This window comes from Pseudorca crassidens, chromosome 7, assembly GCF_039906515.1.
Source record: "Pseudorca crassidens isolate mPseCra1 chromosome 7, mPseCra1.hap1, whole genome shotgun sequence".
In the NCBI taxonomy this organism is placed as follows: Eukaryota; Metazoa; Chordata; class Mammalia; order Artiodactyla; family Delphinidae; genus Pseudorca; species Pseudorca crassidens.
The window spans coordinates 74127681-74155000 of record NC_090302.1 but is presented as its reverse complement, the minus strand read 5'-3'; positions in this window follow the sequence as shown (position 1 = coordinate 74155000).

Genomic DNA, 27320 nt, shown 5'->3' with positions numbered 1-27320 from the left:
CAGCAACAAGCCACAGAGGTATTTCATGTGCAATTGCCTGCACATTGAGAGGTGATACGTGCCTTCTTTACCTGTGGAAATATCCGTGTAATACATACCTGGGGGACTCATATAAATTGGCTGGCTTAAAACAGTAGGATGAGAATCCAGATTCTGTTTCTTTTTAGACTACAGTTGATGTGATGGAATTACCTATCAGTGTTTTCCATCTGAAAATTCTTCCTAAGGATGAGGATTAAGGGTCTTAATGAGCGGAGGAAGAGCACAGTGAGACCCGGGCAATGCCCTCCATTATTTTGGGTGCCCAGGACAGTTAAACTAAGAGTAAATGAAATTGTTTCATTTTCCAAGTTTTCTTTTATGGTAAAAACTTATGCTGTGTTTTAAGGAAAATGGATGATTTAAAAATGTTTTTGGTTTCATTTTTCTATTTTACTAAATGTAGAGATGAGATGGAAGCAAGACTCAGCAACTCGCCAGGGACCCAATGCCATGCTCTCACATACTCTTTAGTCCTTCCTGAGCAGGTACTTAGCAGAGCTAAGGTCAAAGCTACTTCTGGCCTCAAGGGGAGGGGGTTTTAAAAATGGTTGGTCATTACTGGCTTGTACAGATTACTTGCCAGGGCAAGCAACTGTGAAAGGTACTAGTAAGCACTTAATAAATAGCTGCTGTTATTTTATCTTCCAGTAGATAACATTCGCCTGTCCCCATAAACCAAAGCAGTGGAACCTCGACAGGGCCAGCCTTCATCAAGTTTTATTCATTCCATCAACATTTATCAAAGGTCCATTTTATCGTTTTTCACAATGAGATTCCAAGTCTGTCTGAATCTCCAGATCACTTTGAGATACTTAAAAATCTAGATTTTAATTGCCTATCCTAAACAACTAAATCAGAGTCTTTGGGTGGCCTGAGAATCAGCATTTACCAGGTTTGTCTGGGAGTACTTTTATATACTAAGAGCTTAGAATCTTTGGTTGGATGCTGGGTGGAATGTTTTATTCTGTCAGCCGTTACTGAGCCACTGCTTAGAACTTGAACCAGGAGATCTCTGAGAAAAGGAAAGGAGAGGGATTGAGACGGTTTTAGGATTTAGAGAGACGTTTCAGTTATGCATAGTTTGCTACTTTAATTTTTATTTATTTACTCATTTACTTATTTTTTCCTGTTTCAACAAATATTTATTGAGAACGTGTTCTGTATCAGATAATTGGTAAATTCTGGGGACATGAAGGAAATATAGCATGATGTTCCTTTTACCCTTTGCTCTGGAATCCATCCAGTTACAAGTTCTCTAGCCTCAGAAAGCATACTTGGATCTCAAATCTGATGGGGTTCCTGTCTCAGGACTCCTGCTTCCTGTCCTACTTGTTTTAGAAACTTCTCCACATTGATCTTCTGAAGCTCCTGATCCTCAGCTCTCCTGTAGGTTTTTACTTCTCTTTTTCATTTTGATTGCTCCAGAATCTCAGAGGGTGGGGAGTTGGGAATTGACAGCAGGGAGGAGAAGAAATTATAAAATATTATCAGAAAACTCAATAAATGGAACCAAACCAAACGTTCATGTAAGAAAATTTGTTTTAGGTCAGAGACGCCTCAATAACTTGGGATAAGTTTTAAGAGCAAGTGAGTACTAAAATTAAAAATGGGCACCTGTGATATTTTGAGCTCTCTTCAGTGTAAGGAAAAATGCAGGAACTTACTTCATGATAAATTAGAGTTGTTAAATATTACCATTTTCTGTTGTCTCATACTTTGCTGGTTAGAATCAGGTGGAACTCTGGATTAATTCAAATAAATATAACCATGATGCTGAAATTCTAAAAGTCTAGTCAAATAAATTACCTTGACACAAGTATTTCTGATAGATGAAATAAAAATATTCTGGAAATAGAAGAATTGTGGGCATTAGATGACCTTTTTAAGTCACTTTGGGAGAAAAATTAAATGGCAAATGAATTCTAATTCTTATCTCTCTCAATATATCACAGCAAACTATATGGAAATATATTCCCATGGTAAGCTAGAGGGAATGGCTTAATGATTTAAAACATCAGGTTTGCAATGATTAGAAACCATGGAACAGTCGGTTTGAATATCAAAACACCTAGCTTAATCTTCCCTCCTTCCAAAACATGTCAGTAGAATATCTAATTCAGGCTGTGTGTGTGTATGTTATAAATGAAGTGATACCTTGAAAGATCAAAACAGGATTTTTAGAAAAGCAAAAGTTTCGTATCATTATTTATTTTCTTTAGAAACAATTGGTCTCACCATATCCTTTTATGATTTCTGTAAAGCACTTGACAAAGCTGGGAAAATTTGTTGTTTATTTCTCCATTCCAGGAAGGGAAGCTTAGACTTCTTTGCCTAATGTTACAGTGTCCATTTTTAATTAACCTCAAGGAATCTTGAGAATATGCCATCAGCCTAAAGGGTTTTCTTACCTAAGCCCACTGCACGTGATAAAATCATACATTCTCAGTCTAGGGAAAGAGATGCTGAGTGTGACAGTTCCTCTTAAAAACATCAAGGTTTTGAAAGACCTTGAAAAAAATCAATAATCATCCAGTGGTATATTGAATGCCTGTGCAGCAAATGTAATTTTTGGATATAACTATTGCCAAAAAGTCTTAAAATATAACTAATTTAGGTGTAAATTGTGTCAAATAAGCATGACTGGGTGCTAGAGAAGATATGGGTGCACAGCTATGCTTTCTCCTGATCAGAAATCCATTTTCTCCTTCGACCTGTTAAGTTTGGTGTTGTACTCAGTATGAAAATCTTACCTTTTAAAAAAAAATCAGAATATGTCAATTTAAGAGCCTCGTATCATCAGGAACAGTTATGAAAGTACTCCCTGTAAATCCAGGCAAACAAGTATCAGTCAAAACCAGGCAGGAGACGTTGATCTTATTTTAGCAAAGCAAACTGCCTCAACTATATAGTCCAAGTAATCCTTAGAAATATAGAGAGAATAGTGCACTCAGTTTTATCATTTGCATTTTGGGATGAAGTTTTCCTCCTCAGGAACCTAAATTTCAGTGCCAAGAATAAGTCACTCTGCCCCACTGATTCTGGTGATAATAAATCTTAGCATCCATGTCCTCAGTTAACAAAGGCAGCTTTTTAAATGGGATTGAAAGGAATCCAAAATAAACTTCTGTTAACTCTTCAAAGAGATGATACCTTCTCTAGCCATATCACCTTCAGTGTGACAGCAGCTTAGTTTCAGAAGAAATCTTCGGAGGAGAGCCCTAGATATGCTTTTTTTTAAAAAAAGATGAATTTTATTCTGATAATAAAAGTGAAATATTCTTATTGAAGAAAAATTAGAAAAAGTTAGATGTAGAAAGAAGTATACAACAAAAGTCTGCAATTCCTTCACCTGGAAACAACCACTAATAACATTTTGGTGTACATCCTTTTACCCAAGGGCATCTTTCTTAAAATTGTGGATTATTTCTAACTTGCAAAACACTATACATAATAACACCAAAAACACTATGTATTCACAACTCAGATTTACGAAACATGGACAGTTTGCCATAACTGTTTCAGGTATTATTTTTAATTTCAAAATTTCAACTCTTTTATTGAAACAAACTACACCCCTCTTATTGCCATAACTCTCCTCGGAGATGTAGCCACTGCCTTGAGGTTTGTGTGTATAATTTTACCACAGACACATGTATCTATGACCAAATGATACAGAATTCTGATTTGCATGTATTTACATTTTACATAAATATATCGCACATGTTTCTGCATCTTTTTTTCACTCAACATTGTTTCCCATATTCATCTGTTCAATCAGGTAACACAGTTTATTCATTTGAACTGTTTTAAACTATTACGCTGTATAAATACTACTCACTTAGCCATTCCCCTACTAATGAGTACTTAGGTTATTTCTTTTACTTTTTTTATATATTATAAAGAATCTTTTAATGCACATTGTTGTGCAAACATGCACACACTGCCTAAATTTAATAATACCAAATTGTTCTCAATAGTGGTTATAAAAATACATAATTCTTCTGGCTGTGGAAGTTGTGGTTCATTCTCTACATCCTTGTCAGAAGGTGGTATATTCAGATTTTATTTATTTCCTTATGGCTATCTGCAGTGATATGTTACCTTATCGTTATTGTAATTTTTGTATCTCAGACTACTAGTGAGGTCAAGTGTCTCTTCATAAATATAATGACCATTTTTATTTCCTCTTTTGTTGCCTGTCTGTCCATATTCTTGCAATTTTCTTCTACACTAGTCTTTGATTTCTATATTGATTTCAATGTACATATAAATCAATTAATTTTGACAATTTTATGCCTTGAAAATATCTCCCAGTCTTCTATTGATTTTTAAGCTTGACATATAGTGTCTTTTTCGTACATTAAAAATAATATAATCAAATTTATAAATCTTTTAATTTATGAGTTGCACTTTTTATGTCTTAAAGAAATCTAGCTCTGTCCCATTGTTATAAAGATTTTCTCCAATATTTTCTTCCAAGAATTTAAAAGTTGTACTTTTTCTTTACACACTGATTAATATATTTTGAACTTATTCCTTTATTTGTTGTGAGGTAGAGACTTACGTTTTACCATATATATTATATATTTTTATATATATATATATGGGCATTAGCCTAAAACCACTTGGTGATTAGACTATTACTGTATGTATGTTTTTAAGCCAGCAACTTTTGCTATAAGTACATACTTAATTACTAGATACATGGAGTTTTCGTTATTTTAAATAGGTCATGATTTCAATTGTGAATTCTGTAACACATTAACTCCTTGAAAGTATTCTTTAATTTCTAAGTTTTTTGTTAACCCTCCAATTCTTTTTGTTAATTTCTAATTTATAACGTGATCATCAAATAACCTGTAAGACAGTTTTTTAGTATTGTTAAGACTCCCTTTGTTGCATAGTTCATACTCAATTTTTTTAGGAATGATTTTTGTATGCTTAAGAAGAATGAAACTGCTTTCAATGATGTGTAAGTTTCTGTACATACGTATTAAATCAAGCTTAACATTTTATAAAAATTTGATCCTATCAACCAAATCATACTCTTACTGAGAACAGCTATCTCCTAGAAACTAATAGAAGTAGCAGATAACAGAATTAGTAATAGTATAGATTTTTTGAGTGTCAGTATAACAGACCTGATCCTATGGATGTATCTGAAATCCTCTAATTGACCTTTAGATTCATTCTCATCAAGACATAAGTGACATTCACAAAATGGGTCCATATACAAGGCCAAAACAAAGATATTGTGTATTCTGAGTAGCAGATTTCATACAATTTTAGACGTGATGCAGAAGTTCAGTAGTTACAGGAGGGAGGAGAATAACATGGAATAAATATTGTGCCTTTGCAATGAGAAGGGAAGGCTGTTGCTTCGTCCCATAAGGCTTGGTCTAATCAAGTGGGAGATTGGGAGGAGATAAGCAGTTAGCATCGCTCACAAAATTAAATCTCACCAAATAACACCTGGGTCAGGGATAGAGCAGGCTATGGAACTGGAAAGGGAAGGCGGAAGATTTCAGTAGCCATGTTGCTCTGTGGATATTCTCAAACCAGTAGAGAGGAGAGAGAAGTCCACAGAGCAGAGGCAGGGAAGATCAGCAAAAAGGAGACTTAGGTAGGCACATCTCCTGTGCAGGGACAGCTATTCACTAATCTATGGCTGAGAGGGTACAGATATTGCAAAATTAGAACTATATCTTGTGTTGCCCTTAGTTTGATTCATAGTTAAGCTGCCATTATCATTGGTTCCTCCTGGAACCTCGTTTGTGAATCATACATTAACTCCATTCTTTCTGTACTTAATAAAGCATGCCAAAGAAAATAGTTTTCACCTTTACCTATAACAATGCTCATTTTACAATTACATCTTCCTACTTAATACATAACACATTTCTTAATATCTATAGTTTTCTATATGAAACTGAGAACCAAGTAGGAGAGGCTGAGCCTCTCAAAAGGGATTTCCTGTAATATTACTAGTTATGATATTATAATGATGTTATATTGATTGCCATTGTTGATTTTTTTCGATCAAAAATATTTATTGAGTGATAACTGTCATCCAACAATAAATAATTGAGAAGAGTTGTACTTATGTTCAAGGACTTTACAAAATAGTTGTGAAATTTTACTTTGTAAAATAATAAAACCAACAATTAAAAAAGCATAACTTAAAAAATTAAATGATGGTAACATAAATAAACATTAAATGATGATGCTGAGTATAGCTCAAGTTCAGAGATTCAGTGTTGACTAGATGGTAGAAGGGAGGTGAGGGAATCTCCAAGTTTAATCATGCAATGTCATTCCTGGTGGGGACTGAGATTCATTTCATACCTCTTTGGGCTGATAGCTGCAACTGATAGAAATGTTAAATGGAAGTACCAAATATTTATTCTTCACAATATAAAAATAAGATGACAATGTTTGATCGACCTACTTTGTGTATGCATGCATTTGTCTTGTTTTCAAATATTTTTGGTCAAAATGATTGAAACATTAACAGCATTAAAAATTATATTTTCTCTTCATTCTAGTATAATACTCTTAAGGCTATAATGAAATATATACAAACTTATCTACACAGAACCTTTTTTTGAAAATAGTATTATAATATTATTTTGCATAGGAAACTCAGCTATTTTTTTAAAACTCAAACTGCCCTTCTATCATGGAACAAGACCTCTCTGAATACTAGAGAGGCACAGTTAAATGACTGATGGCCGCAGAATTTTAGTAATTTTATTTTAGTAAATTCCAAAATTTAGTAAATTTTAAAATTTAAATTTAAATTCTAAAATTTTAGTAAATTCTAAAATTTACTAAATTTACTAAAATCTACTAATTTTTTACACAGAATTTTAGTAAAAATTCTTTTGGCTCGTTTTTTTAGACATGAATCAGAAAGCTAAATTCACTTCTTGGAGTCTAGTGCTAAGGTCAGGAAAAATGAAACTTAAAACGGGAGAGCATGTGCGGTGTAATGTTAATGTTCATTGCTGGGGTGGGAAAAACAACCCCTGAACATTAAAAGACATTTAAAATTCACTCAACATTTGGAAGGTACAGAGTCCAAAAGGCAGTCCCTTAGGGAAAAGGAAGCAGCTGTTTTGTTGATTTTTGATGGTATGTTTTTTGTGTCCCTCTTAGTTTAGGATTATGATATCTTCATGGTGAATTGTTCCTTTAATGATTATGAAACATTTTATTTTTCCCCTAATATGAGTTTTGCCTTAAATTCTTGTTCATTTTCCATCCATTATTTTCTATCTTTGTTATTATGCCTAAGGTGGGTATCTTGATATTTATATTCAAGGCAAGTATAGATTTATCCACAGATTTATCAGGTTCTGTGTACCTATTACTTCTTTCATCCCACATCTTTCTTAAAGGTTTAATTTCCTCTTTCTATTGTATATGTTATAGTGATTAATGGGTTTTTTCAGTCATTTTTTTTCCTGAAAATGGTTTTATTTTGCTCTTACTCTTGAATGATAGTTTATCTAGTCATAGGCTTTTAGGTTTGTGTTTCTTTCCTCTTAGTTCTTTGAAAATATGAACTTCCTGCCTCATGGCTTCTGAGTTTGATTTGAGATATCTTTTGTCTCCAGTTGTCCTTCAATTGTAGGTAATTTGTCTTTTCTCATTGACAGTATTGAGATGTTTGTCTTCTGTGATATTCTGAATGCAAAATATGACGTATATGACCCAGAATGATTTTTTTCTATCAGTTATTCTTGGGAATTCAATTCAAAGTTTATATTTTTGTTAATTTCATTATTTCTTAATATATTAAGTGTATTGACATATTTTCTCATCCATATTTTCCTGTTTTCTCTTTTTGGAGATACCATTTAGATTATTTTGAACCTTCTAATTTAATACTCCATACCTGTTAACAACTTCAGTATATATTTTCCATCTTGTCTTTCTAGGCAGTATTCTAGGTGATTTCCTTAAATCTGCCCCAAAGCCCACTAATTATATCCCTTGTTTAACCCTTTTATAAATCTTCTAAAATTTCTATTTGTACCTTTCCAAATCTCATTATTTAAGAGTATTGTTTTGTTTCATTATGGCTTTTAGATTTCTTTTAATCCTTTTAGTAACTTTAAATATACTACTTTTACTGTCTTGTTATTTCTTGTACTTCGAGTGTTACTTCAGTTTCTTGTATTTGAGGACTTTCCTTTATGGATTTGTTTGTTTTGTGTTTTGTTTGTAACTTTTTATGGTAGACTCAGCTTCAGCTGGGGTTATCTTCTCTCTACAAGTCCTGTGTACCATAAGCAGTAGATGACTACCTACATGGCTTTGTGTTGTTCCCTTCTGCTGGGGACAAAAGAGAAACCAAAGTGTATCTTTGGTTATAGACCACACTTTCCAGGTTATATACATTTGTATTCCATATATGAGCATGACAAAGGTTTGAGGAAAATACCCTTCACCTTCCTCTACCCACCCAGAGCCCAGAGCAGTCACCAAGTTTCTTTCCTGTTTCTATGGGACTGTATACAGCTCTTTAATCCTCGTCATATTGGGGATTTTTAGAGTCCTAGCTTTATGAAGCATCCAAGTTTCATCTCCATGGTCTGAATAGACCTGCAGCTGTGTACATGTGCCTACCATACTTTCACGAGCATTAAAGCCTTAGCTCCCTATTGCAGGAGCTACACAGGGGTACTCTTCTGGGTTTATTAGCATCAACTAGAGCTGATTACACTGGCTTTGAGTTCCCTCTTTATTTTAGCACCTGGGAATTTTCCTTTCTTTATTTTTCATTAAATTTTAACCTTGATTAAATTACCTATCTTTGGCATACATTTTTATCCCTCCTTCCTAAGTGTAGCAGACGAGGTGGTCTATATTAAAATATTCCCCCACTTTGTTGGCAATGCTCTACCATTTTTTTCTATTCAGTTTTCCCCATAGTTGAAATCATATTTTGTATGCAACTAAGGCCTTGGTTTTCCACTTAATATTGTAAGAGTAAGATTTTGTATGTTATTACAAACTATGAATACAGCTTAATTGGTTACCCAGTATTTCCTTGCATGCGTGTACTATAAGTTATTAACCATTTTAGTATGTTTTGACATTTAGATTGTTTATAAGTTATGTACTCCCATAAATAAATCTACAGTGAACATTTTTGTGCTCCCATTTTTTTTTTCCAGATTATTTCCTGAGGATTTCGTAGAGAACTAAAACTTCTAAATATTTTATAGCAATTTTTAAAAAGTAGTATTGATGGGGCGGTTCAGGCATGTGTTTATATAAATATGCTTAAACTGCACCTTTTAAAATCACTGAAATTTCAGCTAACCTGAAGAGGGTCGTCTGGATAAATAGCCACAGATGATAACCAGAAGATGTAATTAGCTCTAAACCTTTATTTGCCAGCAGGTGGCTGTTTCTGCCTTGAATACCTCTAGTGACAGTCATTATGCAGCCTTTCTTGGCGGCTTGTTCCATTACTTAATTTTCTAATATTACTGTTATAAAGATGTTCATAATATTCAATCTCAATTACCCCAAGCTTTCATTTGAGCTCTGCATGTGTATCTGTGCCCTCTCTCACCCACACGTTTAATAATTAACAGCTAATTGGTATCTATGTAAAAATGTGTAGCTCAGAGTCAAAAAAAAAAAAAAAAAAGATCATGTGTTCAAACTTCTTCGCATAAAGAAATGAAAGCTTCAAGACCTAAAACAGAAAACGGAGCTCAAAAATAGTATCAGAGAACCTCAAAGAGAAATAAACTATCTCACTGCCCAGCTACAGGCCAAAGCTGGCCAAAAGATCAATAGTGGTTACAAGACATTAAGTCGTCTGCCTTCAGGGAAGCAACTAAAATCTCTACCAGCAATTAAATAGCCCAAAGCAAGAATGTGAACCGGTTGATCAAAGTTATAGGAAGGCAGATTTTGGCTTAGTGTAAGACAAACATTCCAGAAGTTGAAGCTTTACAAGCACGTAATGAGGTGGTGAATTCTTAGTGTTTAAGGTCCTCCTGCAGAAGTTGGATTGTTTCTTATCAGCATGTTATAGAGGAGACTCTCAAATCAGAGGCCTTCGAACATTTTTTAGAATCATTTCTTCAGAGAAAAACTTATGGGGGAAACTATATAAAAAAGAGCTGCTCTCGCTGAAGCGTGAGCTAATTTTATCCATATGGCTGCCTTCTTATATACCCCAGCTGGATGCTAAGGCAACATAGAACACAGTTTTTTTAAATCGAAATATAGTTGATGTACACTATTATGTAAGTTACTTGGAGAGAGAATTAAACCAGGTGACCTCCAGAGTTTCTCCATAGCTGACATGCTGTGAAGTTCTGTTTGTCTCTTTCTCTGGTGTGTGTGTGTGTGTGTGTGTGTGCGTGCGTGTGCTCTTTGGAGTGGAGTGAGGGATCTTTGTGGTGAAAACCTCATCATATTTTGGAAATCATAATCTGTATTATCTGGGATTTGTGGTTTCAGGGGTTGACTCAAAACGACAATAAGACCAATGGCGTGAGCTTTATTCCTGCATGAACTAACCAACTTTACCATATTCCATGTTCAGTATTCTTGTACCCTAGCCGTGATAAGAGGCATTTAAAGAAAAATATTTTAGTGACTATCTACCTTTAGTAGAAAATTCATCTACATAGTACAACAGTCACCATATACAGATGTAAATAAACTAAAAGTTAATTCTGTATCCAACCCCATTGTGAGCTGTCTAGTTCTCCCCCATAGTCAACCACTCCTACCAGTTTCTTATACATACTGTTGACCCTTGAACAATGAGGGAGGTCAGGGGCACTGACCCTTCACACAGTTGGAAATCCCCCTATAACTCATAGTCAGCCCTACATACCCTGCGTGGTCAGTCAGTCCCTCCGTATCTGTGCTTCTGCATCTGTGGATTCAATCAACCATGGATCATGTAGTACTGTAGTAGTTACTATGAAAAAACAAAACAAAACTGCACATAAATGGAGCCATCAATTCAAACCCATTGTCCAAGAGTCAGCTGTATACTTACATAGGTGTTCTGTGCCTTAGCAAACATATATACATTTTCTTATTTTCATATAATCACTATACACATTGTTTTGTCATGGAATTGTGAAAATAGCATTCTTCAGTGAATTGTCACTGAGGACACCATGATCTCAACAACAGCTCTCTAGTCAGCCCATTGCACAGAAACATGAAATGGTGAGATGTTCAAAATAATGATTGTTTAATCATCCTTAGAGCAGAGCCCCCAGCTGATCCAGGATGGACATGTAGAATGAATGAATGATAAATCATTGTTTTAGAAGTTACTGAGATTTGGGGATTATTATTATAGCATAATCTAGTATATCTTGACTGTACTGTGTCTCTAAAATCACCCTACCCATGAAGGAAGTTACCAAAAATTAAAATCATCACCAGTTATACAACTTTTTTTAAAATTTCAGTGAATTTATTTCAGTAAAGCTTTCCAATGAGCAGAAAGGAAAGATAGGTAAGACCCTCCTTATTCCATCAACTGTAAATACAATATACTGGCTTCTACAATTTTAATGTGATCTCTGATTAATAATAAATAATGGACAAATTAAATATTCTTTTCTCTGAATGGATTATATCAAAATTTGTATGAAGAATGATAATTTTCTTGGCTTTTGGGTTTATCTCTTTCAACTCTCAAATTTTAAAGAAATAGGCTACTAACTGTCCTTAATAAGAGACAAGTATTTCTATATTTCTATTGCAATTTGAGAATTTTATAAAAGCTTTTGCTATGACTAAATTGAGACTGTTGAAGAGGATATTCAAGGTAGCTCTTATCAAGAAGTTTCTCTCTGCGAGCTCTGCTCATTTCAGCTGAGGGTTCCCAGTTGTCTCCTCCTGCAAGCCTCAGGCCAGTTACACTTGGGGGTTTATGGGTCCTTCAGAGAAAATGGGTAAGAACTAGGATATGATAATCCTTGCTTTCAGTTCCTAAAGTGCTGTCTCTTTACCATTGTCTCAGTTATGTTCTTCCAAACATTTCTGGGTTTTTTTCCTTCATTATCTAATACCGTTTTGATGTTCCCATTTGTTTGTACCAAAGATTTCTGACATCTGTACATTCAACTAGATAAAGCCTTAATACAGTGATTTCTGCCCCGCCTCCCCCAACCAAACCTTGACTGAAAGTGACACGTCCTCCCGCAGAGCCCCAGAAGATACTCAGTACTCTGTCTCCCCTTGTGGGGTCATTTCATTGTAAGATAAATTCCGATTCTGAAATTGAAACATAGAAACACCTGAAATTGAAACGCAGAGCTTAATATGAAAAAACATGTTGGGCTAAAAAAAGCTAGCAAGAGTTTTGGATAGAGAAGGAATTCTATGTAAGCCAGTATAGAAAGAAGAGAATGAAGCAGACTCAAAGAAAAATAGAGATGAGAGAGGTAGAGCGGGAGGAGGAGGGAGTGACGGGAGACCACGCAGACAAGGAAAATGAAAGGACCGATGTTTCAACTGAGTGTAGGGAAAACAGGAAAGATGTAGAAGAAAGCCAAGAAAGCAACCTCTGTCTAACCAGATATTTGAAACTTTGGGTAAGGGATAAAGGGTTCTCTGAAAAGGACATAAATGATACCAGAAACTAATTTTGTGTGCTTTGTAGTTCTGTCTGCTAAGAAGAGTGGTTGAGAGTTTAAATACTTGAAATATTTTTATAACACGGTGATTCCTTCACTTTTTAGGTGTGTTGATATTTTTGGTACCCTCAGTCACTTGGAGAAAAATACAAAAAGGAACAAAGTGTCAAATAAGAGATTTTGATGAAATAATAGGAGGCATGACTAGAGGAGACACCCACAGGGTAGCGAGTGGTCACAGCAGGTACTTTGGCACCATGCTAGCACTGCGGTGTCCATGACTCCAAGGATGTTGGGAGGATGAAGCAGAATCACAACTGTGAATGCACAGGGCCTGTTGTGTAGAAAGAGCTCAGTATCTTTTCCCAAAGAGGCCAGTCATCATGTTAAGCCAGAAGAACGGTGCAGGGACAAACAGAAACTTCATCAGGCTTGGTCACTTAACAAGCTAATCAAGTCTGTAAGCAGTTCCTGCATCTGAAACATTTGAGGGAAGAGCTGCATTATTGTACAGCAAAGGGAAACTTACATTTAGTGATGTCTACCAATGCTACTTGGCATTTCAATCCTCAAACATTTCCACCAGTTAGATACTATCCCTATTGCATAGTATATATGTAAATGTACTGTATATATAGAAATATACACTAGGCTTCAGAGAGTTTAGGTAACTTCCCCAAGATCTCTTCCAATAAATTTCCAGATGGACCTGATTTAAAGCCAGGTCTGTGTCTGAAGTTCCAACCACTTTTTATCACACTATTCTTCCATTTTATGTGAAATTATGGTAACAGTGACAGAATTATCAAAAGAAGCAGTATTTTGTTCCATGTATTCACTAAGTCACTGGTAAGGAATTATATTTTCATCCCGAAGTTTGTATCCTGAAATACTTTTATAAGCTCTATAGAACTTTTGGAAAATTTGTATCAAGTGTAGAATGGGAATGGCCCCTGGGCTTGCATAAACCTACTTCTTTCAGATCAATATGTTTTTTATGGAGATAGTTTTTTTTCTTTTTAACTATCAGATTTTGCTTCTGATCTAACATTTGTAAGAATTGCTTTTTGATTAGAAGCTGTCTACTTTGAACATTTCCACACAGGTTTTAGAAAAACATAGACAAAAACATTTATAAATCAGACTTCTACAAGGGAAATCTACACTGAGATACCCTGTTTCAGCAGCCTGAATCCAGCTCCTTCTCCATTGCCACCAAAATGTTGAAGGCCTGGCTTCACCACATTTTAGATCTGTGCAGTTTGTGATGTGATTTCACTCCATAATCTCAGAGATAGCTAGATCTTAAAGGGACTTGAGAGGAGTTATTCTCATCTAAACACAGGGAAAGTAGAGTCAGAGATGAACGTTCTTGCCCAAGGCTAGGCAGCCAGTTAATCATAGAACAAAATGAACTATATTGTATTACTGTATACGTTTGTAGAATTTCCTTTCCCTCAAAAGAAAAAGTGAAAATACAAAGAGAGAGGGGGAGAGATGTTCTGAACTACAATTCTCTTGAAGTAATTTAACTCTTTAACTCTGGTATGGTCAATTACTGCTACTCTGTTTCCATTTTGAGGGAGGGGGCTAAGGATTCAGTGACTCATGGTGAGCAAAGGCATGCTTTCAAAATGCCACCATGTGTTCACAAGGTGCATGACTCAGGAAGGCCTTCTTCTGGGGGTCTCTGAATCACAGGCTTGTGATGACAAGAGTCCACGAGAGTGAAACCAAATATTCAGGTCAAGACATGCAAAAATCTGAATTCACAAACAAAATGAAGGGATCCACTATGTATTTTCCTTTAGATTATGTTTGTCTCTAGTAAGTGCAAAATGGTACAAACGAACCTATTTACAAAACAGAAATAGAGTCACAGATGTGGAAAAAAAAACTTATGGTTACCAAGTGGGGAAGGGGTGGGGAGGGATAAATTGGGAGATTAGGATTGACATATACACACTACTGTACGTAAAATTGATAACTGATAAGAATCTATTGTATAGCACAGGGAACTCTACTCGTAATACTCTGTAATGACCTATGTGGGAAAAGAATCTAAAAAAGAGTGAATACATGTATGTGTATAACTGATTCACTTTGCTGTACACTGGAAACTAAGACAACATTGTAAATCAACTATACTCCAATAAGAATTTTTTTTAATGTGATTTTTTTTTTTTTTTTTTTTTTTAGCTATTTCCCTCAGTTTTTAGAAATAGCACTGTGTCACTCGTTCCATGAGTATATACTGCCTGGAACATAGGGATGATTGTAGTGGAAGGAGCACAAGGCTGAGAGTCAGAATCCCTGGGTTCCAATAGTAGGTGTATCCACTTACTACCCTGGGGCAATCTCTTTACTTCATGAGGACCTCTGCTCTCTCTGTCTTTAAAATTGACATGGGGTATGAGGCATGATTCTTAGTTCAGAAAACAAAACAACAGAAAACAAAAACGGGTATTTGTTTATTTGTCATATACCTAAATCTCCAGGGGCAGTGATGGCTTACACATGGCAGAACACAGGAGCTCTTTCTCCTGGGTTGGACATGCTTCTCCGGAAGGTGTTTTCCAGCAGTTCCAGGCTCAATTCCATCCTCTCAGCAATCCTAATGGATGAAGCTACCTCTAACCTGCCAGCTCTCATAAAAGCCCTGAGCTGGGTCTTTTGGACTCTGTGATCTGCTTTGAGTCATACACTCTTTTTCTAACCAGTTACCGTGGCCAGATGGATTGAATAAAATAAACTAGCCAGATAGCTTTGCTACTGTAGCCAGGGATAAGGTCAGTTCTTCCTGAATCACAGACAGTGGGGGAATTGTGCCTTCAGGCAGCTCAGGGACCCAAAGAGGCAAAAATAAATCCTGGAAAAGCAAGCCAACAGATTTCCGTCTTAAATGACTAATCATTTTCTTAAAAGGCCTTCATGTTTTACTGTTGGTGGACTTAACATAAGGTGAGATTAAAAAAAAATACAATATATGAGATAAAGTAGAGCTGCTCCATTTAAAGCTGGAGAGGGTGCTGGAAACTTTTCTGCTGAACTAGTCTTCTTCCTCTCCTGTAGTAGGACTTAAAGGAGGAGAATTTGAAGGCCACCAGACCAGATGATCTCTTAGGAGACTTTGAAGTAGCATATTCTGTTATTACATCTCTTCTTGACTCAGTCACAAGCCCTTTGCCCTTGAGCTCTCATTTGCTCTTGTCCTCTGGTCTGAGTATGTATTCATAAAAGTATAAGCTGTTTTGATGGGGATATACCCGTTCTTCCACTATCTAAGCCTCTAAATACTTTCCCCAGTCTACTCTGCCGGTTTTGGTCCTTCAGTACCCAGAGTGCTTATAAAGCTGTAAGATAGGCGGAATTGTACCCCCATCCCCCAAAGACAGACATTGCTCCTTGCTGCGGAGGTAAATGCTACTTACCAGTTTGCTCTTACAGAGGTGATTTTTTTTTTCCCCTCCAAATGGTAAAGACATTAAATCTCTTGGCCTAGATGCTCCATTCCATTTTAGCACAATGCGGAGTGAAGACTAGGGAGAGTTTTAGTCAGATCTGGCCCTTGAGATAGCAATAAAAGTCAGCTGCCTAAACATTAAACGGCCTTGTGAAACTGTCTGCAAACCTCCACCAGATTCGTGCAGTGATTTCTTTCTCCCATCTCAGAACTCGGATTCAGTACTGCCGTTGTGCTACTAATGATGCCTATTTTTAATGGTGCTGGTGTCTTGAGTTTTTCCAGACCTTTTGGGATAGTTTAATATTTAATCAGCATCAACCACTTGTTCTCCTTCAGTATTCTAGTAAGCGAGGCTCTGATTTAGTTCTGTATGAGCTACAGGCTATAAACATTTCACACTGCAGTGCATTGTGAAAAGGAAAGAAAAGTGCGTCCATATAACTCCCATAGTACTGTTAGCTTTTTGTTTGCCAGAATTCCATATAGGAGCACATGTTTTTATGTATTATTATGCATTCTAACAGCATAAACAAATCACATCGTCATTCTTCTGAGTCTGAACTGTGAGAGGAGAAGACTTTTGTTTCTGTATATAATACGGACCATGCTCTCAGAAAACAGAAGTATGGCATATCTGTGTGATACCTTGTGCCACATGTGTGCGGTACTAGATATTGAGAAGAAAAATAAGCTGTTTATTTTTTAACCTTCAAGAGTTCATACTCTAGTAGAGGAGGGGAAAAAAATAGAGGTGGGTCTTTGGACAGGTTATTTTGGCCTTATATGTGTCTGACTGAGACGAGTTTTGGAATTATGTTCTGATTCATTGAGAAAAGGTTGAAGAAACATATTAATAGAAATGTGGTTTTGTGTGAGGCTAACTGTAGAGATATTGTTGAAATCATGGTGCCCTTAGTGTCAGTTCTCTGAGGAGTCTTTTCAGAATTCTATGACATGAATAACTTTGTTTCTCCTTTGCAATGAAAATATTCTCACTTTCTCTGAGAAGCATGCAACAGATATTTCCTTTTGCTGTTTAGTTGTCTGGAAGCTCAGAATCAAATTCAGCTTTTTAACTATTTACCATTAATTTGACTCTTCATAATTTGTTTCTTTTATTCTACTTAGATTTCCTCTGCTGGACTTTTATGTATATGTTTTAATTTTTTATAGAGTGTTAACTATCTTGCTTGTGAACCACTTTAAATACTTCATGGAATGAGGAAGTTTATCTATAAAGAAATGCATAGTGTTGGATTGTGTCTTCAACATTTAACATTTACTCAAAACTTTGCGTCAGGAGTGTTCTTTGTGTGAATGCTTTCTATTTGAAAGGATATAATGAAGTCATGTCTTAGGTCAAATTAAGGTTCTGAAGTCCATGCCTAAGATAAGAAGGTTATCCTTGAAAATCCCTTAGGGAGATACCACGTTAAAAACAAAAATTCCGGTTCTCAATGATTACAACACAATGAGATTTTCTCTGAGAATTAAACAGCTTCTTCTTTGCTCAAACATCACATAAAGTCGTTGGTTTGTGTTAGCGACCATGATGTTACCGTACATACAACCTTTAAACACTTGAATAACAGTGAGCAGGTGAAGTGCTCAAGCATTAAAAGGCAGACTTATATCACGCATTTTATTCTCATTCCAGAATGTTCACGGTTTCAAATGTTTTTCTTCCCTCGTTCCCTTACTACCTTTTTCCCTGTTCCAGTTATTCACTGCTGTGTAATAAATGCTGTGGAACGCTAGTCCAGATTCAAGTGTAGGGAAATTCAATTTCAGCTCTCTGTTGGAAGAGAGTCAAGGATTTGTCGTCATCCTTCATCTATCACACTTCCCTTTCCTATTCTCCTACCTCCTTTCTTCCCTTCTCTATCCCTAAACTTAGTGGCTTGAAATATCATTTGTTTTGCTGATTTTTGCATTAGTCAGAAATTCAAGAAAGATTTTGCTGGGCTGGTTTTGGTAATTTACAGATTATGTCTAGAAATCTCTTTAGGCAAATCCAAGGGTTCATGAGGCAAACTTCATTTACCGTGCTATGGCAGGCAACCGGGTTGCCAACTTTTTGGCCAGCATTTAACAATGACTTCCTCTTCTTTGGAATCTAATGATTTTTTTCCTGATTGTCCTTCAAGCCTTCACCAGCAGGCTCCTCAAAGCCCTTCCAGTTTCTGCCTGCTGCCTGGCCCAGAGCCAAGGCTATATGTTTTTTGTTTGTTTGTTTTTGTTTTTTAATGTAACCAACTTTCAGGTACTGAATTTGGTTCCATTTATTTATGACCATGTCACCGTTTACCATGAAACTTAGTAGCTTGAAACAGAAATTTAATTTTGCTCACAATTTTGTGGATCAGGAATTCTAGAAAGGGCTGCTTAGGCAGATTATCTCAAATCCACAGGGTGACAGCTTCCAAGATGACTTCTTCACCTGCAACCTGTTGCTTCAGCTGGGACATCCGGCAGTTGATTCTGCCTATTGACTGGAAGCTCAGCTAGAGCTGCGGATGCATGTCCACATGTAGTCTGTCCACGTGGCCTGTGATTCTCGGAGTGTGCGAGGAGTGTGGGTTCTCGGAGCACCCCAAGACCAAATGTTATTTGTTTCCTGGGGGTGACGTAACAAATTTCCACCAACGAAGTGGCTTAAAACGATCGAAATTTCTTCTCTCACAGCTTTGGAGGCTAGAAGTCCAAAATCAGACGGCTGTGGGGAGCAGGGGGCCGTGCTCCCTCTGAAGCTTCTAGGGAAGAATCCTTTCTTGCCTCTTCCTAACTTCTGGTGGTTGCTGGGAATGCTTGGTATTCCTTGGCTTGTAGCTCCATCAATAGCCTTTGTCTTCACATGGCTATCTTCCCTCTGTGTCTTTGTGTCTCCTAATATCTCTCTCCATTTAAGGGTATCAGTCATTTCATTTAGGGTCCACACTACTGGTGTAATCTCCGCTTGATTACAACCACAAAAACCCTATTTCCAAATAAGGTCACTTTCACAGTCACTGGGGGCTAAGACTTTAACAAATTTGGTGGGAAACCCAATTCAATCCACAATACTGAATGTTGCAAACAGCCTGGGCTGAAGCTGCAAGGCTTAAAAATATAGTCCTAGAGTGTCACTGCTCCTGCATTCTTCTGATCAAGCAAGTCACTGGTGCCAGTTAAAAGTCAAGGGTAGGAAAATTAGACTTCATGTCTCAGTGGGAGGAGAGTCAAGGATTTGTCACTATCTTTAGTCTATCATGCTCTGCTTTACTCTTTTTCCTACCCTCCTTCCTTCCATTTCTCTGTCCCTCTCTTTTCCTCCCAAGGATACTTGAAGTTGAATGTATGTATTATATAGCTCCACTAAATGATCTTCAAAATGTTTGAAAAAAAGAACATTTTGTTTTATAATGAGTTTTGTGATTTTTATAATCTTAAGTTTTCCTTAGAGTACGTGGGGTATATTAGTGTGTGTGAGTGAGAGAGAGAGAGAAAGAGAGATGACAAAAAGAGGGTGAGGGTGAGAGAGAAGGGGGATGAGAGTGAGAGTTGGAGGGAAGAGGCAGGGGTGGCAGAGGGGAAAGGGGGGAGGAGGTTTGTGTGCTGAAAGCATTACAACGAATAGCTTGTGACGTATCCTCTCAGAGACATCCATGATTGATGCAATGTTTTCTCACCAAATACCAAACACAAGCCTTCTTAACTGTTCTCAGAAGTTTATCTGCTCCTTGCTCAGAATAGCCTAGAAATCAGGTAGAAGTTGAATAGCTTTTAGAGATGATTTAAGAGACGATGGAACAGATTCAGAGAAAAGGAAAGAAATTTGTTGAGTCTCTCAAAGAAAGGCGTCAAAAAAGGATCAAAAGATGGCATTTGTCTTACGATATCTCTGGTATCTTACTGTTTTGAGGTTCTAAAATGTGGATTGTGACACAGTTCCATATCTGGCATTTGGCTGCCACATCAGGATTACTTTCTCCAGCAGAAGCCTCCAGGAAACATACAGATATGGGCATTTTGAACACAAAGCAAGTTGTTTTTCTAGACGACACTGTGTCTTTTCACCTTTCAATGTAGTTGTATGAAGTTTGTATTGTTTTTCAAAACTGTTTATTGTCTTTATTACTAAGATGCTCCTCACCTGGCCTCTCCCTAATGCTCTTCCCCCTCCCTCGAGGGAGAGGTATACTTTCCTGCCCGCTGACTTTATACTTGGCCACCTGCCTTGCTTTAACCATAGAAACTGTATGGAAGTGATCTGTGTCATTTCTGAGCAGAAACATTAAGTGCCTCCAGGTGTTTCTGTTATCACCTTGCCAGAGACTGGCCTGTCCTCCACAGGTCCTCATCCCTGACCTGCATCCCGGGGTGATGGAGCAAAGTCATTGGACAAAGTCATTGTCCATGCCACATGACAATGGTAGTATAACAGGAGCCAGAAACAAACTTCTGGTGTTCTAAGCCACTAAAATTTTCATATTCCTTGTGGCTGCAGCATAACTCAAAATGACTCATACGTTATATATGAGAATAAAAATTTTGCAGGGAACTGGTACGTTCCCCTTCCCGAAGGAGTCTCTCCATTTCAGTATGGCTGGGAAGAAGTCTGTGGATACACAGAACTTGATTTTATGTTCATCTGGGTCCTTGAGTGAGGTGGTATCATCTAATGATTAAATTATGGGGCTCTGCCGTTGATTGGATTTCCACTCTCTGTCTGTGTGACCTTGGGCAAATTGCTAAACTCCTTAAGCTTCTGTCATCTCATCTAGAAAATGGAGATAATAATACATACCTCATGGGATTATTGAGGGAATTAAATTAACTAAAGTAGTGGTTCTCAACAGGGGTAATTTTGCCACCCAGGAGACATGTGGCAATGTCTGGAGGCATTTCTGTTTGTAGCTACTGGCATCTAGAAGGTAAAGGCTAGGGATGGTGCAAAACATCCTATAATGCACAGGACTGCTCCCTATGACAAATAATTTTCCACCCCCCAACGTCAAGAGCGCTGCAATTGTGAGAAACCCTGAGCTAAATTTATTATTTAACACAATTCTTGGCACACGGTGAGAAAAAAAATGAATGTTTGTTATGTAAGATATTATTAAGTGGGCTTAAATAATAACCTGGGAATACTTGCAATGATTTGTTATAAATCAATCCTAATTTTGCAAGTTAACTATAAAGATCTATGTTCAACTGTAAATATATAGCTAGAGAAAAATCATCGTTCTTTCAGGTGGTTTGGCAATGACATTCTATAAATCCCACAGTGGTTGTATCAGTAGTAAAAATGGAAGAGGCTAGAAATTCTCTGAAGTTTCTTACAGTTTTTGATGATATGCTTCAATTTCTGATAATTATTGTCAGCATACAATGTACATTACACAGGGTTTATAAAACTATATGCATTTAAAATGTTATATAAATATGTAACGCATGAAAGTAAACTGCCTGAATGATAAATATATTTACCCCAAAAGTAAATAAAACAGCTCATAAGAAGCTGTTCCAATTATTCAGGTGAACACTACCCTCTATGCTTGATTTTCTTTCCTTGCTTTGAGTCATGGGAAAGAATATTTTCATTTGCAATGAAATTGGGAAATGACATCATCTAAGGCGTCCCCAAAATCTAATATAAACTGTCCTCTTTTGTCAGTGTTCAAGGGCAATCCAGAATTGCTTTGGGAATCCACTCTTCTTAACAAGAAACTTTGCTGATAATATTAAGGCCAGGAATGACTTGCATGGAAAACTGTTGGTCTTGGTGGAAAGACTGGCAGATACTTGGCTTCTAGTGTTAGTGACTAGTGTTGGTAACCTTGGGAGACACATTTTCTAGGCATGAATTTATTCACCTTTAAGATGGGTATACAGTTAGATCTCTGCATTCCTCTCCAGCTTATAAATTATATAAATTTGTGTCTCCACATGCCCATTTTATATACATAAACTCTCAGGTCCATGGAAGCACTACCCTTGTTTTGAGTGTCATTTAAATGGGAAGAAACCTGAATAAAGTGTCTTAAAATCACTTAAAATGTATCACTTAAAATGTATTATGTTGTTTAATCAACATAACTCTCTGGGTTAAGTGCTGTTACTGTCACCATTTTACAGATGAGAAGACCGAGGCTTAGAGAGTTAACTTTCTGAGTGATCCACAGCTAAGAGATGGTACTTCCAGGACTCAAACCCCGGCCTCATAACTATAGTGTCTGTGCCCTTAACCATTATATCACTCTACTGGGCAGAAAGAAATCAGATTCAACCAACACCCAAATTCTTCTATCCTAAATTTTTAAAAGTCTTGCTGAGGAGATATTTGGTATTCAAAAAGTAAAATATTTTTTCAGAGTTCAAATCTGAGCAACTTACAGAAAATTACCTGAGGAATTGACAATTGTAAGTCCATATCTTCTTGTTATAAATGGATTCATGAAAATGTTTGTATTATTTCCTGTAGGATCTCTTTGACTTCTATGAACTCTTTTTTACTGTAGGAGGAAACGTATTCTAGTTAACTGCATTGGTGGCACTATTATTTTGGGCCTGAAAATCAAGCTGTGATCTTTCATTGTTATGTTACAACAATTCTGCAGTTAGAACAGGTAGACTGTGCCCGTTAGACTAACAAAAGATGAGTCACGTGTTTATAGGCTGGCAAGGAGCTAGAACAGGCTATAATCCTGGCACAGCTCAACTTAGATGTCAGAAGTTCTATTTGTGTGTACATTGCTCTTACCTACGTTTTTTAAAAAATAAATTTATTTATTTATATATTGCTGGCTGCATTGGGTCTTCGTTGCGGTGCGCGGGCTTCTCATTGCAGTGGCTTCTCTTGTTGCGGAGCATGGTCTCTAGGTGTGCGGGCTTCAGTAGTTGTGGCTCATGGGCTCAGTAGTTGTGGCATGTGGGCTCTAGCGCTCAGGTTCAGTAGTTGTGGTGCATGGGCTTAGTTGCTCCGCAGCATGTGGGATCTTCCCAGACCAGGGATCGAACCCATGTCCCCTGCATTGGCAGGCAGATTCTTAACCACTGCACCACCAGGGAAGCCCTTATCTACTATCTTAAATTGCATCAAGAAAGAATTAGTTACACAATTCTTAAAAAAAAAAAAAAAAAAGTTAAATAAGAAACAAACCAACAATTGTGCTAAAAATCTCATGGAGCAAAATGAAATCTGTTTACTCCACAGTAGTTCAGCAGGTTAAATTCCGTAATCTGTATGTCTGTCTGTTATTGAATTTATAGCTGAGTTCCTGGATTTTTTCTTATGATGTCAGAATTTGTTTCTTTGTATAATGAATATAAAATGTTTTCTTTTGGCGTCTGTTATTTAATTTAACAAAGTTCTTTGAGATATGGTTTTATCCTTCAAAAGTGGGGAAATTTCTGTTTAATCTTAGTAAATTCTGACTTACTTCCATTCCTATGAAAAAAAGGAGCATTTACCAAAGTAGCAATTCAATTTTGTAAACTTGGAGAACATTTCTTTCTGCCATGCTCCATTCCTTTTAACTCTTACTCAGTTTTGCTATTTCCTTTTCATCAGGTCATTCCTGGAATCAGCATGTTCCTGGAATTTTCATAAGAGAAGATTTGTTTATAAAACGTGGGAAGGGGTTGCTCCTCAGGATTTTCCTAAAATCGAATTTAGGAACATTCCCTGAACACAGCTAGAAAGGAGAGCACTAAAATGTAAAGTCTGTCTTATTTTGAAGTACTCTGTTTATGATTAAGACCTATCCTGAGAAAAATCTAAAAGTAATGAAAACATTGTCTTTGGGATTCCCAGACTTTTCTGTCTGTGCTTTACCCACTTCTATTTCTCATCCTTTTTCAGTCCGTCACCCGCCACATACCCTGACAGGTTCTCAGAATCCACCCAAAGTCTTTTTCATGCTTAATAGGGAACTCACTTTCAGGAAATGGTACCACTCCATATATTTATTCTTTTAAACAACTAGTGAATAAACAGGTTCTGGATCCAGGTATTGGGATGTGAATTATGGAATAGACTACGGATAAAGTATAGTCCCAGAGTTCAGGATATTAACAAGACAGTTGAGTGGGAGAGACAGATCAGTCTGCTACTTTACCTGTGTGTGGTATGCTCAAGCTAGAAGTAAACATTTCTACATTTCTGCAATATACGTTATATATAAAAATCTTCTCCTTCCCAGCAATATATAAAATATATTCTATAATCAAGGCATCAGTGCTTTTTAAGTTAGTCTTTAACAATTTGATCAGTCCCTGAGAGCTTAACAAAAATCTGCTATGACTAAACAGAGTAAACTAAAACTACCCTTCAAGTTTTATGGTGTAATTCCCAGTAGTGAGACAGATTTTCAAAGAACTAGGAGAAAAGTGTTGATCAAATAGTGGTTTGAATAGGTTCACAAACAGATTTTTTTGTTGCAAGTAGGGACACATGAGGTTAGTTATCTTATCCTGAAGGCATTACGTATGTAAATCATCCAAGCAACTCTCTTGTCTTTGACTCCCTATTCTCCAAGACAACTAAATGGTTACGGTTTAGCATCCAATGAACATCTGTTCAAGAGATACAGAATATTCTGGTCGTACATTCTGCCTGATTGTTACACTTTTCTTTTTGATTAATGAAGTGATAGTTTGTTTTACATGACATTCTCTTGTAAGTTTGCTTAATGTGGAAATCATCTCTCCAGATCTGATAAATTCGGTTTCTGAGCCTATATAAACTGAAGGGCAGACCTTGGACTAGGGTGAATTCGGTAAAAGAAATGTCCTCTTACAGCATCTTGGAAGTCAGCCTGCTTACTTCTCTGGAGACATTGTCACTTTACTGTGTTCCTTTATTTTGAAATTCTACTTTTATAATTAGAAGAGGGAGCTTAAGACATACAATGTGTTTTGTTGCAGGGCATTTGTCTCGTTCCAGCTAAGTCTGTAGAGAGAGGTTTTTTCCTTCCTTTCTCCTCCTGTCATTGTTCTAAATTTCAGGTGGATCTTGCCTGTAGAATTAACCGAGGTTAAGAAATGTTTATACCAATACCTTGAAAACCCTAAGAAGAATCTGCAGGGCTCAGTTGATGGTGGGAAGAGTAGGAGGAGAAAGAAGTCGCAGCATCATATTTTATGAAATAACTCTTTTCTGTGTAGTTGAAAGATGTGTAATGTGTATTGTAGCTGTTCATGCTGATGTCAAAGAGGGCAAAGACAACTTAAATACTTTGTTAATGTGTAAGTATGTTTGATGCAAAGGACAAAAAAGCATAACTTCATGAATATGTAATGTTGCTGATGGCGGCTGAAATGATTTCTGGCCATCATTACGGCTTTTCTCCAAGGTCAATACTGCCTGTTTGCTGGTAAAATTGTTGAATGGTTTTGTTATTGTACTTGAACTGTGTCAAAGCAGCCACTTGATTTCTGAATCGCTTATTTGGGATTCCATGCTTTGAGTTACTTAATTTCCTGGTGTCTCAAAGGATTCCAGGACTTGGAAGGACTGACTGGGAAACAGTGTGTCTTGTCCCTCTCATGTCTTTAGACTAGATCCTCTGTCAAATTTCAAGCTAGAGGTGACTTGATTTCCATATTAAAAAGGAGCTTTCGTTGTGGTACCTTGGAGACATTTCTCAGGGCACTGATCAGTTTTATGGAAAAAATATAGGAAGGTGGGTTAATTCATAGAGACTATAGAATGTAGTAGACACTAATGGCATGGTCACAGTAATCTAAATAGCATGCTCTTTTTTTTTTTTCATTTTAAATCAATGTTTTCTTTGCCCTCACTATAAATGCAAACCCATACACCCTAGAGAAAATTTGAAAATATTTTTGTCCAGTATTTTTTTCTAGACATAACAATAGTTTTCTCACAGAGTTCATAGTATATATTTTGAATTAGTCCTTAAAGGAAACATAAATGCATACTTCCAAGGTAAACATTCCCAATTTCAAGATTACTATTGACAAAACCCCCTGGCTTTTTGTAACATTTTATGGTTTATCAAACATTTTCACATATTAATAGCAGGGAAAGGTAACATTTTTCTTTCTAGGTTCAAATGAAGAAACTAAGATTGATTACATGTCTAATGGCCAAGACCAAAATCACATATCTTGTGAATACTAGTAGTCAGTGTAGTCTTTGGTTATATAGAATAACACAGGGAAAAAAAGGCCCCAGAAGTCTTCTCATTTGGCTCATAATATTTTCATTATACTGCACTCCTTTATATTAATGTAAGAACACAAAAATATAAGCTAAAGTGAGAAAAGCATAGAGTCATTTTACTGAAATGTCAACATGAATTAGCCTGTAACAGTAGCCAACAGAACATGGGGGAGGTATGAAAACAGACAACAATATCCAACAGTTATATTACATTCATTCATTCATTCATCCAGCCATTCAACAAGTACACAAGTTGTATTTGCCAGTTGTTATTATGCTAGGTCCCGAGATATCATGATAAACAAATTAGACATGATCCTAGCTCTCATTCAGTGTTTAGTCTGGGAGAGATAGACATTAATTACATGAGTACTCGGTTACTAACTATCACAAAAGCAAAGGAAGGAAATCAGTGGGGAGCTATGAAAGTGAAGAGCAGAGGCACCTGATTTGGTCAGAGCTCTCAAGGTAGTCTTCCCAGAGGAAGTGGCATTGAATATGACATGTAAAATAGAAATTGGAAGTTGTAAGCTGAGGGGATTTAGGAGACATTCATGTGTTACTGGCAGAGGGACATGCATACAAAATGTCCGGACTTAGTGGCATGCTGCTTTAAAGAATTGAAAGAAGGTTACTGCATGGAATGTAGAGATCAGGAAACAGGTCATTATTTGCTGAGGAAGAGAGAGCAGGAGACACAGAGGATGTTGTTGATCATACTGTATCATTTGGATTTTGGCCTAAGAACAATAGAAAACTACTGCATGAGTCAAATCTGAGGCATAAATTGATCAAGTATGTGTTCTTCAAAAGATCACTCTCAAGGTCTAGTTCTAGTAAAGCAGAGTGCTTATATCAAACTAACCCTACTGCATATAGCAATAATAAATCAGAATAGCCCTTATATCTCTTAAAGAAATTTAGTAAGTAATTTAAACCCTCCCCTTAAGAAAACTCCAGGCCCAGATGGTCTTATTGGTAAATTCTGTCAAAATTTAAACTTGTA